Genomic DNA, 18,709 nt, shown 5'->3' on the forward strand with positions numbered 1-18,709 from the left:
TTGAGGAGGAGTGGTGTGATGTCACAAGAAGCGTTACCATGACGTCACGACCCCCTGTCGCCTGCTCCAAGCATCCGGAACAAAATGTTCTGAATGTTGGGGCAGCGGAGTACCCCTTCATCTCTTCCAATACTTATCATCTGCTGGAAGTTGTGTAGTTCTTTCCAGTCTGACCACAGTGCTCTCTGCTGACACCTCTGTCCATGTCAGGAACTGTCCAGAGCAGGATATAATTGCTATGGGGATGTGTTCCTGCTCCGGATAGTTCCTGACATGGACAGAGGTGGCAGCAGAGAGCACTGCGGTCAGACTGGAAAGGACTACACAACTTCCTTTGGAATAATGTAATGTAAGTAAGTTACTCGGTTGTACATATATTCTGTATATAATATAAATTGTCACATATACTTCTAGGGTTTAAACTCAAGAACGGGAAACGGCGAGTTTTGATATTTCCTGAATCCAAACCTATATTTACAAGAACCTTCATCACTTCCTGTGGTTATATTTCACTTGTTGTGAACAACAAAATAGCTGTTTCTACTGAGCGTTATTCTAGGGTTTTATATACACAGCTGTATTACCGTATATACTCAAGTATAAGCCGAGCTTTTCAGCACAATTTTTAGTAAATAAAATTAATAAAATTTGAATTGCGAATATTCGCGAGCAACATTATTCTCCACTACTGAATGTAGAAAGTTTGTCATTGCGTTTCTCTGCACATACTGTTAAAGGGGCACTCCACTGCCCCAGAGTTCAGAACATTTAGTTCCAAATGTAGGGTGAGGGTTGCGGGGGTCATGAAATCAAGGCCACACCCCTCATGGCATCACACTACGCCCCCTCAATGCAAGTCTATGGGAGGGGGCGTGACGGCCATCACGCCCCCTCCCATAGACTTGCATTGAGGGGGCGTGGTGTGACACCCAAAAAAAATTCAGAACGCTGGGGCAGTAGAGTACCCCTTTAAATGTCACATTTTATTATGCTGCATGGGCAATTAAGAAAATTAGACACAAAACCCCACCTGAAAAATGGCCCTAATGCAAAGAACTATTTTTTACGTTTTTTTTACGCAAATTAATAAAACACCCCCTAAAGTGTCAGCTATCCCTGGGCACTGGAGACTAGCTGCTTAGGTATTTGCTATAGGCAAGACACTTAAATAAGTGGGGAGGTGGGGGTCCTGCTTTCCTATCTCTCTGTATCAGAAGTATTAGCAGCATGGAAGACAATATAGAGCAGTACTGAACAGTGTAAATCCATCTCTGAATGTGCAGTTAGCCAGCAGTGTCTGTGTTTCTACCTTTCTTCCTGCAAACTCACTCCTCTTCTCCCTCTCTACTCTCCATATACTTGGGCAGTGTAACCTGATCCCTCAGTGAAGCTGAATGTACATCTTTTCTCTTTTCTGTAAAGATCCAAGTTAGTGATGAATAGATAAGAAGCGGATGGGCGGGGAGGGGGGGGGGCAGTATTTTGGAGAATGAAGCATTTTTTTTCTCGTAGGATATTTTCGGGTCTCTTATGTTCTCTTGTACTATTGATTTATACAAAGTTGTTGGTAATGACTTTAAATTATCCTCATCATTTAAAAAGGTAACAGCCCGCACTATGCAAGCGAAATAGCAACTAATATAAATAAAAGTGAGGCAACTTTTTTTATTTATTTTTTCTCCAAAAAAACAAATATGCATAATCATGGTTTAACAAATTAAAAGTACTGTACAACGTTGCCCCCTACTGACTATTTGTTTTAAGTGTTTTGTTTTTTTAATGCTACATGACTAGAGTTTCTTGGGTATATTTTGTGATGTATTTTTATAGCAGGGAAATACACTGTGTGAACCCAGCCTTATCTTTGTAAAAAATACTGTACAATACTGCCCCCTATTGATAAGTTGTTGTAATGACATAAAATGTCATCTGTATTGTTCCATAGGGGCTGACTATGCCCCAGACTCCTCTTATAGCAATGGAAAAGCAGTGAAGACTAATACACAGGTAGAGTAATGTCAGAGACCGGGTACATTTACTATCCTCGTTCCCTCTCTGGGTTTCACACTTGTTACTTTCGTGCTTACTGGTTACTTCTTGTATTCGTGCGCTGAGGTTTTGGCTCCAACCAAACCACATGTATAAAAAAAAACGGCATTAAGCATAAGAAACAACATGAATAACACACTAGTCATAATAGACACAGATTATACAATGTACATAACTATAACTGCAACATAATAATATACTACATAGATACTGGATGGTCAGGACTGCAGAGAACGAGTAAGGTAAAGGTATGGGTTTATTTATTGTAGATACATAGATATGAGATAGATAGATATGAGATATATATGAGATAGATATGAGATAGATAGATAGATAGATAGATAGATAGATAGATATGAGATAGATATGAGATTGATAGAAAGATAGATAGATAGATATGAGATAGATAGAAAGATAGATAGATAGATATGAGATAGATAGATATGAGATTGATATGAGATAGATAGATAGAGATAGATAGATATGAGATAGATATGAGATATGAGATAGATAGATAGAGATAGATAGATATGAGATAGATAGATAGATAGATAGATATGAGATAGATAGAAAGATAGATAGATATGAGATAGATAGATATGAGATAGATATGAGATAGATAGATATGAGATAGATATGAGATAGATAGATAGAGATAGATAGATATGAGATAGATATGAGATAGATAGATAGATAGATATGAGATATATAGATAGATAGATATATATGAGATAGATGGATAGATAGATAGATATGAGATAGATAGATAAATATGAGATAGATAGATAGATATGAGATAGATAGATGAGATAGATAGATAGATATGAGATATATATGAAATAGATATGAGATAGATATGAGATAGATAGATATGAGATAGATATGAGATAGATAGATATCAGTTAGATAGATAGATAGATAGATATGAGATATATAGATAGATATTTAGTAGATAAATGCAGCACAGCAGAAATGTCCAATAAAGTGCAGTTTATTCCATAGTGCAATGGTACAACGATTCAGTAGCCTCATGTTACCTTTTTGAAGTTTTTCACTTGTAAAGGATAACATGAGGCTACTGAATCGTTGTACCATTGCACTATGGAATAAACTGCACTTTATTGGACATTTCTGCTGTGCTGCATTTATCTACTGCATATCAAGTGTGCATTACCTAGCCAGGATCCTATACCTGCATACACCCATGTGGCTTTTTTCTTTTGGATGTGCTGCTCCTATCTTATCTAGATAGATAGAACTGGAAAGGACCGCAGCACACAAAAATGTTATCCAATGGGAAAAAGTGAGTTTATTCCATCAAACAGCAAGCAAAAGGAAGCTACGTTTCGGTAGTCTCACACCAGCATCTTCAGGCATGGTGGTATGAGACTACCGAAACGTAGCTTCCTTTTGCTTGCTGTTTGATGGAATAAACTCACTTTTTCACATTGAATAACATTTTGTGTTCTGCGGTCCTTTCCAGTACTATTCAAGTTGGGACTCCTAACCAGTGCTCCTGTGATGGCGTGAACCTTCTTCTGTTTTTTTGCTGTTTTGGCGGATGTGCTTCTTCTCTTTGTAAAATGTATAGATAGATAGATAGATAGAAGATAAATAGATAGAAGATAGATATGACATAGATATGAGATAGATAGAAGATAAATAGATAGATAGATATGAGATAGATAGATATGAGATAGATAGATGGAAGATAGATAGATGCTGTAAATAGATAGATATTAGATAGATAGATACATAGTTTTGAAGTGGTTTTGATTTTAAATAAATAATTTAGCATAGTCTCTTTTCAGTTTTTTAAGGTAGTGCCTTAGGTATGTATTGAGTGTTGCTGGTGTCTCAGGTAAGGATTATTGTAGACTAATGTATTGTGTGTTGTTGGTGTCTGAGGTAGGGATTATTGTAGACAGATGAAATGAGTGTTATTGTCTCAGGTAGGGATAATTGTAGACTGGTGTATTGAATGTTTCTGGTGTCTCAGGTAAGGATTGTTGTAGACTGGTGTATTGAGTGTTTCTGATGTCTCAGGTAAGGATTTTTGTAGACTGATGTATTGAGTGTTGTTGGCTTCTCAGGTAGGGATTATTGTAAATGAATGAATTGAGTGCTGTTGTTTTCTCAGGTAGGGATTATTGTGGAATGATGTATTGAATGTTACTGGTGTCTCAGGTAAGGATAAGACTAATAGGAATTGTAGTTTTGCGATGATTGGTCGGCCTCACGTGGTAGACAAAAGCTTTAGCTCTTTACCGGCATATGTAGCAGAACTGAGTTAAACTGTTTACATTGTGGTAACTCACAGAATTAGGATCATACATTTACCTACAAGAAACCACAAACACACAGTCTTATCATTAGTGCCACCCATATTACTTATGCAGTCTACTTGATAACAAAGTCACTTCTACATTTGCTGTCTGTTTGATGTAGCTAATTTTTTCTTGAATATTGCTCAGGCACCGGGACAGGGATAGGTGGAGGACAGATTAGGAGTGTGTGCACTGGCCTTTTAAGAAGCAAGAAGATCCTGTGTGCACCCTATGGGTCAGTCCAGGAACTGCAGCAAGACAGCATGGTCACAGCCCAGGGAAAGAAAGCAAGTGGGGCACAGACAGGTGGGCATCAGTGGCAGCATGCCAGCATTACATTTCCACTGGTATGGGGTGTAAAACTTATTGGGAAAAAAGGCTCAAAAATCTTTCCAAATGACTGAATACTGTCCTGTACTCACTCCAGAGTGTAATTACCTACAAAACACGATAATAAGCTATTGTGGTGTCCCAGCTCTGTATTTCATACATTACCGTTAGTCAGAGTGCCTAGGACGTCGGGGTCTAAAGGTTATAGAAAGCTGTATATGAATGTCTAGTTAGCCTCATAGATGTTGTAGAGAGCTATATGAAAATGTCTAGATAGCATCAATATTGTCTAGTCAAGATACTAGTAAGAGTATCCAGAGAATGTGAATGTGTTTAATGTTACTCAGGTTCTGTCAGGATGTATAGAAAGTATTAATAATCCTGTCCTAGTTCCTCTGCCTTAGGGGACAGGCGTCGGGGTCGACTTATTTTAAGTAAGGGGGTTTGTGGTGTCCCAGTACCATATTTCATACCTTACCTTTGCAGAGTTCCCCATAGTCAGAGTCCCTAGGACGTCAGGGTTCCTCTCCTATAGTTATCCACTTGTCACCCCTCAGTTAGTCTATGACTATATAGAAGTTCATATAAGTATAGATATATGTAATTGCCTAACTGTTCAAGCATAGCAGGACCTGCGGGTCACGTGATTAGATTAGAACTCTATGGTTTTGCTACAGGACCTTTGGAGGTTCCTGTGATGTGTTCACCCACAATGCAATGTAACGGTGAGTGACAGTTGTTATGGACCAATCCAAAACGGCCAGCCCCTGCCCATATAAGGGACCTGCGCCATCTTGATCGCTCTCTTGGGTTGCTGACTCTGGAAGAGGTAGGACCTCCGCAGCTTACAAGACGATTTACTAGGCCAAAGCCTTGCGGCCTCGGCATCTAACATAGCGGATAGACTAAACAATTCCCCGCTACTCACCGCAAGACCACTGGACCTAAACTCACCCTTAAATCCAGCGGATCTCTGCTATACAATCCTTAAGAAGCTAAATTGAGCTTATCTGATCCCAACCAACTGTCAATCGCTGCTCAGCTACATCTATAGAGACTCTGTTATCTGGACTGTTACTATTGCTGCATGTACAGAAATTCCTCAGTAAAAGTTTCTGCAAGTTTTCAGTTAACAGTGGTTGTGGACAATCCTTTATTTCTGCATCACCTATTGCTCTTGGGAAGGGTGGCAATAGGCCTAACAAGATTAAAGTATTTAACCCTCACCCTGGTGTCACGAGTGACAAGGGTTAGCAGCGCCCTTAACTATCCTGAACAGCAACACCCTAACTACCCTACGCCCCACAAGGCTTTATCCCAAATCCGCCACCACACTATAATACAGTAGAATCTCCCAGTGCCATTTAATCACCCCTTATCCCCCCAATATCATTTTATCCCCCCATAACCCCTGTGCCACATCATTTCCCCTTGATCCCCCTTGTGCCATATCATTCCCCCTTTCTTACCCTCTGTATAAATTCATCACCCCCCTCTTTATGAAGTGGCACAGGAGGATAAAGGGGGAAGAAATGGCACAAGGGGTGGTAAAGAGGGGGGTGATTAATTTGCACAGTGGGTAATAAAGGGGGAATGAAATGGCACAAGGGGGATCAAGGGGAAATGATGTGGCAGAGGGGGTTATAAAGGGGGGATGATTTGGCACAGGGGAAATAAAGTGTCGGGGGGATCAGGGAAGGAGGGGGTGAATGATGTGGCTGGTGGACATACAGGAGACCACTGTTTAAACATTGGTCTTCTGCTTCTGTGCTGGGGCTTCTGTAGGTGGGTGCAGGGGGGACCTTACTGGGGTATTGGCTGGCCCTGTGTACAAGGTAGGGCTGGCACATAAGCCTGGTTGTCCCCTATTGGGAGTGTTTTGTCCCCTATTGGGAGTGTTTTGTCTCCTATTGGGAGTGTTTTGTCCTCCTATTGGGAGTGTTTTGTCCCCTATTGGGAGTGTTTTGTCCCCTATTGGGAGTGTTTTGTCCTCTATTGGGAGTGTTTTGTCCCCTATTGGGAGTGTTTTGTCCCCCTATTGGGAGTGTTGTGTCCCCTATTGGGAGTGTTGTGTCCCCTATTGGAAGTGTTTTGTCCTCTATTGGGAGTGTTTTGTCCCCCTATTGGGAGTGTTTTGTCCCCCTATTGGGAGTGTTTTGTCCTCTATTGGGAGAGTTTTGTCCCCCTATTGGGAGAGTTTTGTCCCCCTATTGGGAATGTTTTGTCTCCTATTGGGAGTGTTTTGTCCTCTATTGGGAGAGTTTTGTCCCCCTATTGGGAGAGTTTTGTCCCCCTATTGGGAGTGTTTTGTCCCCTATTGGGAGTGTTTTGTCCCTCTATTGGGAGTGTTTTGTCCTCTATTGGGAGTGTTTTGTCCCCTATTGGGAGTGTTTTGTCCCCTATTGGGAGTGTTTTGTCCCCTATTGGGAGTGTTTTGTCCTCTATTGGGAGAGTTTTGTCCCCCTATTGGGAATGTTTTGTCTCCTATTGGGAGTGTTTTGTCCTCTATTGGGAGTGTTTTGTCTCCTATTGGGAGTGTTTTGTCCTCTATTGGGAGTGTTTTGTCCCCTATTGGTTGTGTTTTGTCCCTTATTGGGAGTGTTTTGTCCCCTATTGGGAGTGTTTTGTCCCCTATTGGGAGTGTTTTGCCCCTATTGGGAGCATTTTGTCCCCTATTGGGAGTGTTTTGTCCCTTATTGGGAGTGTTTTGTCCCTTATTGGGAGTGTTTTGTCCTCTATTGGGAGTATTTTGTCCCTTATTGGGAGTGTTTTGTCCCCTATTGGGAGTATTTTGTCGTTTATTGGGAGTGTTTTGTCCCCTATTGGGAGTGTTTTGTCCTCTATTGGGAATGTTTTGTCCCCTATTGGGAGTGTTTTGTCCCCTATTGGGAGTATTTTGTCCCTTATTAGGAGTGTTTTGTCCTCTATTGGGAGTTTTTGGCCCTTATTGGGAGTGTTTTGTCCCCTATTGCGAGTGTTTTGTCCACTATTGGGAGTGTTTTGTCCCCTATTGGGTGTGACCGCATCCGCTATTGGGAATGTCCCCCATTCGGAGGCTGCAAATACATTAAGTCTTATGGGACTCTGCCAGGGAATTAAAAGCTGTCCTCTATTGGGAGGTGCCCACTTTTGGGAATAGTCCACTAAGGGAGATTTTACTGTTTATGACTTTAGGATACTTATTTTTTTTTTTTGTATATCTGATCTATATCTGTACCATAAGTTCTGTTTATTTATGATCATCTCTGGTTGGCCTAAGGTGGGTCCAGGGTCCCCGTTCAGATACAGATCTTATTACCCGCATCCATAACCTATAATAAAAACACATCCCCCGTATTAAAAGGAAAAATCTCAGCAATTATACAAGATATATAAGAAGCTATTAAATGGTTGGACAAAAGGAAACCCCATTATAGTAGCAACATCATCTACCATACAATCCATTATATAATGTGCCTTCAATTTCACAAAAATAAAAGAAAAATCTATAAAATGTGAAGCTCATGGAAGGTTTTAGTTTTTAATGACTTTCAATTCATATTTATAATCTATAAAATGTTATATGGCATTGCAATTGCTTATTTTTCCAATTTAAAATGACTGTCATGAGTCCGAAACAGGGACCCCACCCAGAGCAAAACAAGGGGGCCTGCTGGAGTGCTGGAGTCCTTTCTAACCCACCATGACTATGGAAGGGGCAGAGCTGCCGTAAAAGACACAGCAGAATGGACACAAGGTGTGCGCCATAATTTGGGGTCCTAGGGGTGGGCTGATGGATAAGGTTATATAATAGGAATAATCACTTTTAGGTGACATTACCGTTCCCACAAAATGACATTAATATTCCTCCCCTATTGGTGCAGAGACTTGCCATTTCTTTGAGGAAATTTAGCGGGGCCCTGGGGATGGGCCATATGTGTACTTGGGCTGACATTCTTGTAAACACATGTACGTTCAGGCAGCAGGGTAATTGGTCCCATCCCTTGCCCCAGTCATCCTGCTAGACTATTTAGCTTAGAGGCTTCTTTGGGTAGCTTAGTGTGATGACGGGAAGGGTCAGGGGCATACACATAGAGAAAGCAGTCGCACCGGGGCTCTGGTGTCTAAGGGGGCCCCAAAGCACAACTGCACCACTAGAGACAAGTATTATGCCACATTGGCATATGGGACCCTATTGCAGATTTTGCATTGGGGCACAAAAGCTACAAGCTACACCTCTGGGAAGGGCAATGGTTCTGCCACTTTGTGCAACAGAGAGGAGACTGGTAAAATATCAATAAGATTTGTTTAACATGATCTCCCTGAAGTAAAACCATGTTATTTTTCATCTTGCAATCCATGTGGTTTCAGATGTCCCACAACCCTATCCTTTCGTAGGGTTTCCATATATTTTCCTACTATTGATGTCAGGCTTACAGGCCTATAGTTGCCTGATTCATTTTTACTACCTTTCTTATGAATGGGGACGACATTTGCTGATTTTCGATCTTTTGGGACAACTCCTGTTACCAGTGATTAGTTAAATAAATCTGTTAATGGTTTTGCTAGTTCACTGCTAAGCTCTTTTGATTACTTTGGGCGCATCCCATCAGGCCCTTGTGACTTATTTCTCTTAACTTTAGACAGCTGACTTAGAACCTCTTCCTCTGTAAAGACACATGCATTCAAATATCAGTCTTCCTCCCTAATTGAGGTCCTTTTCCTTCATTTTCTTCTGTTAAACCTAAACTGAAGTATTCATTGAGGCAGTCTGCTAGTCCTTTATCATCTTGGTAATAATTGGTAATAATAACCCTTTACAGGAGCCTGGAGGAAGCTTCTCACATTATCTGGTTTTCTATCTGCATGTAGTACCAGAATGACTATTCTTCGACCACAAACACTGACACGCTTCATTACAGGGTTGGAGGTAGAATATCTTTATATCAAGAGAAGAGGTTTGCAGATGAGTTTTAGCTTTCAATTATAACTTACCACAATAAGGTTTCACTTCAACGGTGATCGACCATGCATAGCTTGGGCGAGACAGTTCTACCAGCAAGGCAGGCACGATAGGTGGAAAAGCATGTGATGACTATAACAGTGATCTATTTGTAATAGACGCCAACTGTAATGATAAATGTGATCAAATTTTAGAAGACAGCAGTATGGGAGGGTGAAGGGTGGGAGAAGGGATAGATGGAGTAGGAGGCCACCTAGGACCTCAAGCACTCAATAAAGGATCTTCATCTAATAGACAATTAAAGAGCAGCTACAAAGAACTGTAATGTCTCCTCTGGTCAGTTTGTGCATGCTGCACTCTGGCCAGTTTAGTGTTAAAAGGGATACTCCGCCCCTAGACATCTAAACGTGGGTCCCGCTGCTGGGGACCCCCACAATCTCTGCTGCATGGACCGAACTTCACTCCGTGCAGATTTACTAGTTATGCAAGGCGGAGGCCCGTGACGACATGGCTGTGCCCCCTCAATACAAGTTTATGGGAGGGGGCGTGACAGTCATCACACTCCCTCCCATAGACTTGCATTGAGGGGGCATGACATCCTGAGCCTCCGGCGCTGCACCTGAAGCTCTAAATGAACGTCGGGTGCAGCACGGAGATCATGGGGGTCCCCAGCGATCAGACATCTTATCCCCTTTGCTTAAGATGTCTAAGGGCAGAGTACCCCTTTAATGATTCTAGCCATTCAGAACCTAGGTGAGGTTATATCAGGCCTCCAGCCTTTGTGGCCTTTGCTGCAGATTTGATCTGAGTTTTAGTCTTACCTTGTCTGTGTCTGAGCACACTTGCACTTTGTATTAGCCATGGCTTTTTTTTTCCTTTTATGCTTTTAGCCCAGTTATATATTTTAATATTCTTGTTATTCTGTGTACTTGGTTGGTTTCAGCCTGTCCTGTTGGTGTCTAGGTCAGTATTCTCTGTGGGTCTTGTATATTGTCCTCTGTTCAGACCTGTATTGTGCCTAATGTGTTTTTGTGTCCCTCCATAATTGGGTTTGTAGTTTTATCTGGTTCTTCCTTGTGTTAGTTCCATTTCCTTAGTTTCGCTTTGTCCCTAACATAGGAGTCAGTTTGTTTTGCATCTAGTTTTGTATTTATCCAGTTCTTGGTCCGTGTTCAGACCAGTTAGTCTTTGAGTCTGTTCTTGTCATTCTAGTATTTGCATATCCTTGAGTAATATAGTGTCCATCTTCGGTCTAACCTTGTTCATCCCCTGCATCCCTGAATATTTCTCGCCGTATATAATTCCTAGTTTACCTCTCTCTTCGTATTTTTATATCTGCTTTTTATCTTGTTTTTGCTCTTAGGCTGTTGTTTGTTCACTATATTCCTGTTACCTTGGTTCCCTGATGTCTGTTTTTTATGCTACTAAATCTTGAGGCAGAGGCATAACTTGTAGTTTCAGGGCTCCGTGTTTATTCTACTCTGTAACAGGGCCCCATGTCTGTTGGTGTTTTCTTATGGGGCAGAGGTGTCTTTGGGCCCCCATAGTTACACCCCGTTTTGAGACAAAGCTTGGAGACCACTAACCTAGATCTTGCATTGATTTATGTGGGGAAGATGTAATGCTTCTTTTTTTTCCTGTGGTGGCACTTTAGGCAAATCTAACACCTGCAGCCAAGTTCCCCCTAAGAATCGGTAGAAAATTCTAGCAACAAGTGCAAAGTAGCAACATCTTGAGGGCTAAAATTGCCTCCCTTTTGAGGGCTTAAAAAAAAAATAAATTGAACAATGGATTTACTCTAAATTTCGCTAAAGAGTTAGAATTTGCCTATATGTTTTGGATTTATTTTGTCCTTGTTCCTTTACACTGAGTGGGCCGAATAGAAGCGGTTATGGTGTATGCTAAATCACTAAATTTACTGGGCCAGTTGTTCTGCTCAATGTACTGTTCAGGAACAGGGACTCCTGCCTTTGACGAGAGTCCCCGCTACTGTACATACTTAGTGTGGACAATCTCCGGGTAATCAAGGAACTTTCATATCTGATTTGGGATCCGAATAAGAAATTAATCTGACTCAGTCGGGCCAGAAGCAAATTTTTGGAAATTCTCTTATTTCTGATAAAAATTTATATTTTCTTCTTCTTCTTCTTTTTTTTTTTTGCTTTAGGTTTTAATTGACAGTAATGGCAAATCTTTCCAATAACAATACAATGAACACAGGAACCTGGATAGCAGACACGACCAAAATAATCTGTGTGTCATTTCTACTGATCACGTTCCTCTTTGGATTGGTCACCAACGCTCTCTATCTCTGGATCTTGTGCTTCAGGATGAGAAGAAACCCCAACATCGTCTAGTTTACCCATCTCATCCTCTGCAATGTAATCTTCATTTTTGTCATCCCTTTTTTGGCCGTTATGTTTTTGTCCCAACCCCACTGGGTCTTGGGTGAATTCATGTGTAAATGTATAAACTTTCTTCTGTCCTTCAGCATGTACGCCTCTGTATTCTTCCTCATCATCATCAGCATTGACCGATACTGGTTGGTTTTCCACCCCCATTTTTACAGGAAATACATGCACACTCGACAATCTTCTATCATCTGTCTTTTTGTTTGGGGTTTAGCGTTTTTATGTGGGACCCCGTATCTCGCCTTCCGCCAGGTCGATCAGGTAAAGAACATATCCACCTGTTACAATGATTACGCCCTCGATGGTAAACTGGACATAAACTATGAAGCCAACGTCAAGTGGGCCATGTTATACTTCCGTCTACTGGCCGGTTACTTCATCCCATTAGTTACTATGACCATCTGCTACCTAAAAATTGCCTTCAAGATAAAAAAAGAAAACCTTACAAAATCCAAGAAGCCTTATAAGATTATATCCATTGCAATCATATCTTTCTTTATCTCTTGGACACCTTATCATGTGTGGTATGGAATGAGCATAGAGAAGGAATTCTTCCGAGAGACGACCCGAGAAGCCTTGAAGGTGGTCGCCATCATATTAACTTGCCTCAATGCCTGCTTAACGCCAATCCTATATCTTTTCTTTATGGAAAATTTTAAAGCTAGCCTTAAGAAGTCTATACTTTCCGTCTTCCAGGACGCTCTAAATGAAGCTTTTCTTAAGAGTACAGACAGTAGATTGGAGCCATACTCTGCATCGGTTAGAAAGGTAGAATCTCAGAAAATCACCATGTAAGGCAGAGGTCCCCAACCTAATCCTTAAGGCTCATCAGTAGTTCAGGATTTACATTTCTCTATGTTCTATTCCAATGAAGTAACTGGAAAACTCTGGAATGTTGGTGGGCCTTGAGGGCTGGGTCCTGGACCACTGATCTAAGGCAATTTAAAGGGGCACTCCGGCCCTAAGACATCTTACCCCTATCCAAAGTATAGGAGATAAGATGTCTGACCGCGGGGGTCCCGCCACTGGGAACCCCCGCAATCTTGCATTCGGCACCCACCTCTTTGAGCTGCACGCCGCGCTGCCAGCTCACAAACTGCCGGGTGCTGACCACGGGGCCGGAGTATCGTGACGTCATGACTCTGCCCCCGTGTGACGTCCCGCCCCCGCTATGCAAGTCTATGGGAGGGGGCGTGACGGCCGTCACGCCCCCTCCCATAGACTTGCATAGCGGGGGCGGGGCGTGACATCACACGGGGGCAGAGTCGTGACGTCACGATATTCCGGCACCCTGGTCGGCACCCGGCAGTTTGTGAGCTTGCAGCGCGGCGTGCAGCTCAAAGAGGTGGGTGCCAAATGCAAGATTGCTGGGGTCCCCAGGGGCGGGACCCCTGCGTTCAGACATCTTATCCCCTATCCTTTGGATAGGGGTAAGATGTCTTAGGGCTGGAGGGCCCCTTTCAGGCAATTCAACTTTTATTGTACTATACAGTGGTCCCTCAAATACAAATATTAATTGGTTCTGGGACGACCATTGTATGTTGAAACCATTGTATGTTGAGACCAGAACTCTATGGAAACCTGGTAATTGGTTCTAAAGGCACCAAAATGTCATCCAAAAATAGGAAAAAGTGAGAATTGAAGAAAAATAAGTAGATAACTAATACAGATAAAGCAAATCCTTACATATAAAAGTAATAAAGATCTGCTGGGAGCTGTAAATCACTGTTTATGTCAGTGTTTCCCAACCAGGGTGCCTCCAGCTGTTGCAAAACTACAACTCCAATGCATGCCCGGACAGCCAATAGAATAGGTTGCGCCAAAAATAGGCCATCATATGGATTTTTAGGTGGAAAATTGAAAGAATTATGATTTTTTAAAGGTAAGGAGGAAAAAAGTGCAAAAATGGAAAACCCCCAGGTCCTTATAGGGGTACTCCGCTGCCCTGCTCTCGGAGCTCCGCTCCCCAGCATCCGGAAGTTTATTGTTCTGAACGGCTGTGTGTGGGCTTCCGTGTTCAGGGCCGCCCCTCGTGGCATCACGCCCGCCCCCTCGTGGCGTCACACCCGCCCCCTCAACAAAAGTCTATGGGAAGGGGGCGCGACTGCCGTCACGCCCCCTTCCCATAGACTTTCGTTGAGGGGGCGGGCGTGACATCAAGAGGGGCGGCCCTGAACACGGAAGCCCGCACACAGCCGTTCGGAACAATAAACTTCCGGACCTTGGGGAGTGGAGCTCCGGAAGCAGGGCAGCGGAGTACCCCTTTAAGGGGTTAAGCCCCCCACCCCCCTTCAACTCAAAACTGCAAAGCTAAATCTCTCTGCAATTTGCGAGACAGTATTAGTCATATTTTGTGGGAAACCTCCTCAATTAATCTTTTCTGTCGTGTGATGTAGCAGAGGTAATTATACACTTCCTGACAAGACGATGTGGCTTTCTATCGGTCTGTAGATAATGTACAAATAAGGAGAATTATAGAGTTACAAGACACATCAGGCTATTTCTATACATCCTCTCTATGTCTGTTTGTTCTGAAACCTGAATTAATGTCAATAAGGTGCGTGTAAAGCTCCTGGAGGGAGATTCATCGAAACCTGTCCAGAGGAATAGTTGCTGAGTTGCCCATAGCAACCAATCAGATGGCTTCTTTCATTTTGCAGAGGCCTTTTCAAAAATGAAAGTAGAGATCTGATTGGTTGCTATGGGCAACTCAGCAACTTTTCCTCTGGTCAGGTTTTGATAAATCTCCCTCCATGGTGTTCATACTGAATGGATATTGTATAAATGCCGGAAAATGCAAACGTGAACGATGATTAACCGCCGCTCTGCATAAATATTAATGTGCGCTGAGAACCGTCTCGCTGTTCTATTTACCATAACATATGCGCAATTCCCTGGTAAAACAAATAATCTGTTATTCTGTCAGAATGATGGGTAAAGGTGAGATATTCCCCCAGAATCCCAATGAAGAGGTGACACGGCCTGACAGTCCATGGGGGAGACATGAAAAACACCTAAATTCCCTTAATTACTCCGGTGGAAAACTTTTTTTTTTTATTATTATTATTTTTAATCAACTGGTTCCAGAAAGTTAAAAAAATTAGTAAATTACTTTAATTAAAAAAATTTAATCCTTCCAGTACTTATTAGCTGCTGAATACTACAGAGGAAATTCTTTTCTTTTTGGAACACAGAGCTCTCTGCTGACATCATGACCACAGTGCTCTCTGCTGACACCTCTGTTCATTTTAAGAACTGTCCAGAGTAGGAGAAAATCCCCATAGCAAACATATGCTGCTCTGGACAGTTCCTAAAATGGACAGAGATGTCAGCAGAGAGCACTGTGTTCATGATGTCAGCAGAGAGCACTGTGTTCCAAAAATAAAAGAATTTCCTCTGTAGTATTCAGCAGCTAATAGGTACTGGAAGGATTAAGATTTTTTAATAGACGCAATTTATAAATCTGTTTAACTTTCTGGCACCTATTGATTTAAAAAGTGTACCTGTCATATCACAGAAAAAATAATGCTTCTATATGTTCCTCAACAGGTTATGCAGATGTTTACATATCTTATTTATATGTCTAGCTTCTTATTTGGCTCACAAAACCCTCTGTTCTGCTGCTCACTCATTCTGACATCACTGCTCAGGAAGGGGCATGTCTAAGGCAAGCACCTAGCCCGCCCTCACTCACCATGCATTCACTTCCTCCCTGAGTCTGCTGTGCTGTGTCTCCTAATCCAATCACTGCAGGTTACTCTGTAACCGCCCTCCTCTCTGTTTTCATGCTGCAGTCTGATAGGACAGGAGTGAGCACAGAGGAGTGTTAGTCCCGCCCTCACATCCTGGACTTTGTCTCTGCCTGTGCTTCAGCTGGGACAAAGATGATGCTGCAGCCGGACATAATTATGTTCTGGATGGTATGGGGACCTCTAGTGGTCTTTTTTTATAAGCAATAATTTATTTAAAAAAAAAAAAATTTTACGTTTTTTTTTTTAGAAAGGTTAATGTTTTTGTACACAAATGTACAACATTTAAAAAGTTTTTGATTCTGGCATTGCCCAAGATTTTTTTTTAACCCATTGGTGGTCAATGATTAAGATAGGCCAATTAGTAGGGTCTGGCCAACACCAGTGTTGGGCGCGAATATTCGCATTTCAAATTTTTATCGTGAATATCGTAAATTCGCGAATTCACGAATATTGCGAATATATTCACTATATATTCGAAATGATAAATATTCACTTTTTTCCGCATATGCGCATATTCATTTATGTGAATATGCGCATAGTCCTTCCTTTCACTTGTGGGCCAATTAGAATGATGCAAATACACTTGTCAGAGGTTATCAACAACATCCCTAGCAACCAATAGTAAAGTTGCCCACCCCCCTCACTGTTTTCTTCCTCGAATACGCGAATATGTAAATATAAAGAACATCTGGAGGGCCACAGTTTGGACATCACCTTCTTTTATTCAAGCAGATTATACAGAACGTTTCAACCTGTATAGCAAGTGTGAGTCTTTGTCAGGCTTGGTTTAGACAAGTGTTTCCAAACCAGGGTGCCTCCAGATGTTGCAAAACTACAACTCCCAGCATGCCTGGACAGCCAAAGGCTGTCCAGGCATGCTGGGAGTTGTAGTTTTGCAACATCTGGAGGCACCCTGGTTGGGAAACACCGTTCTAGACCAAGCCTACATTTATAGCAGAGCATACCATAGCTGTATTATCATGGGGGGGTTAAAGGGGTACTCCGGTGCTAAGACATATCCTATCCTTTGCATAGGGGATAAGATGCCTGATCGCGGGGGTCCCGCCACTGGGGACCCCCGTGATCTTTCACGCAGCACCTCATTACCAACCTGATGACTGCTGATCATGGGGCCAGAGTATTGTGACGTCACCCCCCCTCCCATTGAGGGGGCGGAGCGTGATGTCACATGGGGGCGGGGCCATTATGTCACAATACTCCGGCCCCGTGATCGGCAGTCATCAGACCCGGAGTGAACATGTTCCAGGGACTGATGGTAACGGGATGCTGCGTGAAAGATCACGGGGGTCCCCAGCGATAAGTACATTTAAAGGGGTACTCCGCCCCTAGACATCTTATCCCCTATCTAAAGGATAGGGGATAAAATGTCTGATCGCGAGGGTCCCGTCACTGGGGACACCCGTGACCTCGGCTGTGGCACTCCAGACATCCGGTGCATGGAGGGAACTTCACTCCGTGCCGGATGACTGGCGATGCGGAGGCTCATGGCGTGGATGATGGTCCCACTCCACTCATGATATCACGTCGTCCATGCCCCCTCAATGCAAATCTATGGGAGGGGGCGTGCCAGTCGCCACGCCCCCTCCCATAGACTTGCATTGAGGGGGCGTGACCATTACATCACTAGCCTCCAGCGCTACACCCGACGCTCTAAACGAACGTCGGGTGCAGCAGGGAGATTGTGAGGTCCCCTGTGGCGGCACCCCCGCGATCAGACATCTTATCCCCTATCCTTTGAAATGAAACACTATGGAGGAGATCCAGGAGGACCCCACTATGGAGGAGACCCAGGAGGACCCCACTGCTGACACAGAGACATAAAAAAGCAAGACTACATTTTGCCAAAATGAACTTGAGTAAACAAAATCCTTCTGGGAAAATGTCTTGTGGACAGATGAGACCAAGATAGAACTTTTTGGTAAAGCCCATCATTCTACTGTTTACCGAAAACGGAATGAGGTCTACAAAGAAAAGAACACAGTACCTACAGTGAAATATGGTGGAGGTAAGTGATGATTATTTGGGTTGTTTTGCTGCCTCTGGCACTGGGGGCCTTGAATGTGTACAAGACATCATGAAATCTGAGGATTACCAATGGATTTTGGGTCGCACTGTACAGCCCAGTGTCAGAAAGCTGGGTTTGCGTGTGAGATCTTGGGGCTTCCAGCAGGACAATGACCCCAAACATACGTCAAAAAGCCCCCAGAAATGGATGACAACAAAGCGCTGGAGAGTTCTGAAGTGTCAGCAATGAGTCCAGATCTAAATCCCATTGATCACCTGTGGAGAGATCTTATAATTACTGTTGGGAAAAGGCGCCTTCCAATAAGAGACCGGGAGCAGTTTGTAAAGGAAGAGTGGTCCAACATTCCGGCTGAGAGGTGTAAGAAGCTTATTGATGGTTATAGGAAGAGTGGTCCAACATTCCGGCTGAGAGGTGTAAGAAGCTTATTGATGGTTATAGGAAGAGTGGTCCAACATTCCGGCTGAGAGGTGTAAGAAGCTTGTTGATGGTTATAGGAAGAGACTGATTTCAGTTATTTTTCCAAAGGGTGTGCAACCAAATATTAAGTTAAGGGTACCAATAATCTTGTTCAGACCATTTTTGGAGTTTGGTGACATTATGTCCAATTTTCTTTTTTTCCTCCTTATTTGGTTCAGTTCCAACACACAAAGGGAATAAACATGTGTATAGCAAAACATGTGTTACTGCAATCCTTTCCTGTGAGAAATACTTCATTTTCTAGAAAAATTTCAGGGGGGACAACATTTACGGTCATGACTGTAGTGCCGTGAAAAATAGATTCCTCATACCAGGTGCCCTTTATTATTGAGTATTCAGACCACTAAATAGTCCCAAAATTGTGTTAAAATGTA

The 18,709-nt window shown here is 42.6% G+C and overlaps 1 protein-coding gene and 1 pseudogene across 7 annotated transcripts in view; one reads left to right on the top strand and one right to left on the bottom strand.

Annotated features, from left to right (window-relative positions):
* LOC130293942 (chemerin-like receptor 1) overlaps nt 1-18,709 on the bottom strand; it is a 99,925-nt gene that overhangs the window by 1,768 nt on the left and 79,448 nt on the right. Inside the window, exons 1-3 of one of the 7 annotated variants that reach the window (XR_008848328.1) lie at nt 10,470-10,595; nt 9,681-9,813; nt 7,566-8,017 (exon numbers count right to left, since the gene is read on the bottom strand). The exons of 3 other annotated variants lie outside the window; for them this stretch is intronic. The gene's annotated coding sequence lies outside the window, so the exon portion shown is untranslated. Of the gene's footprint in view, nt 1-7,565; nt 8,018-9,499; nt 9,582-9,680; nt 9,814-10,469; nt 10,596-14,597; nt 14,640-18,709 lie in introns of those variants that run through there. 3 more of the 7 variants (XM_056543252.1, XM_056543251.1, XM_056543254.1) reach the window with 3 other exon arrangements.
* Nucleotides 11,832-12,854, top strand: LOC130293941 (probable G-protein coupled receptor 33; annotated as a pseudogene).

This window comes from Hyla sarda, chromosome 10 (genome assembly GCF_029499605.1).
Source record: "Hyla sarda isolate aHylSar1 chromosome 10, aHylSar1.hap1, whole genome shotgun sequence".
In the NCBI taxonomy this organism is placed as follows: Eukaryota; Metazoa; Chordata; class Amphibia; order Anura; family Hylidae; genus Hyla; species Hyla sarda.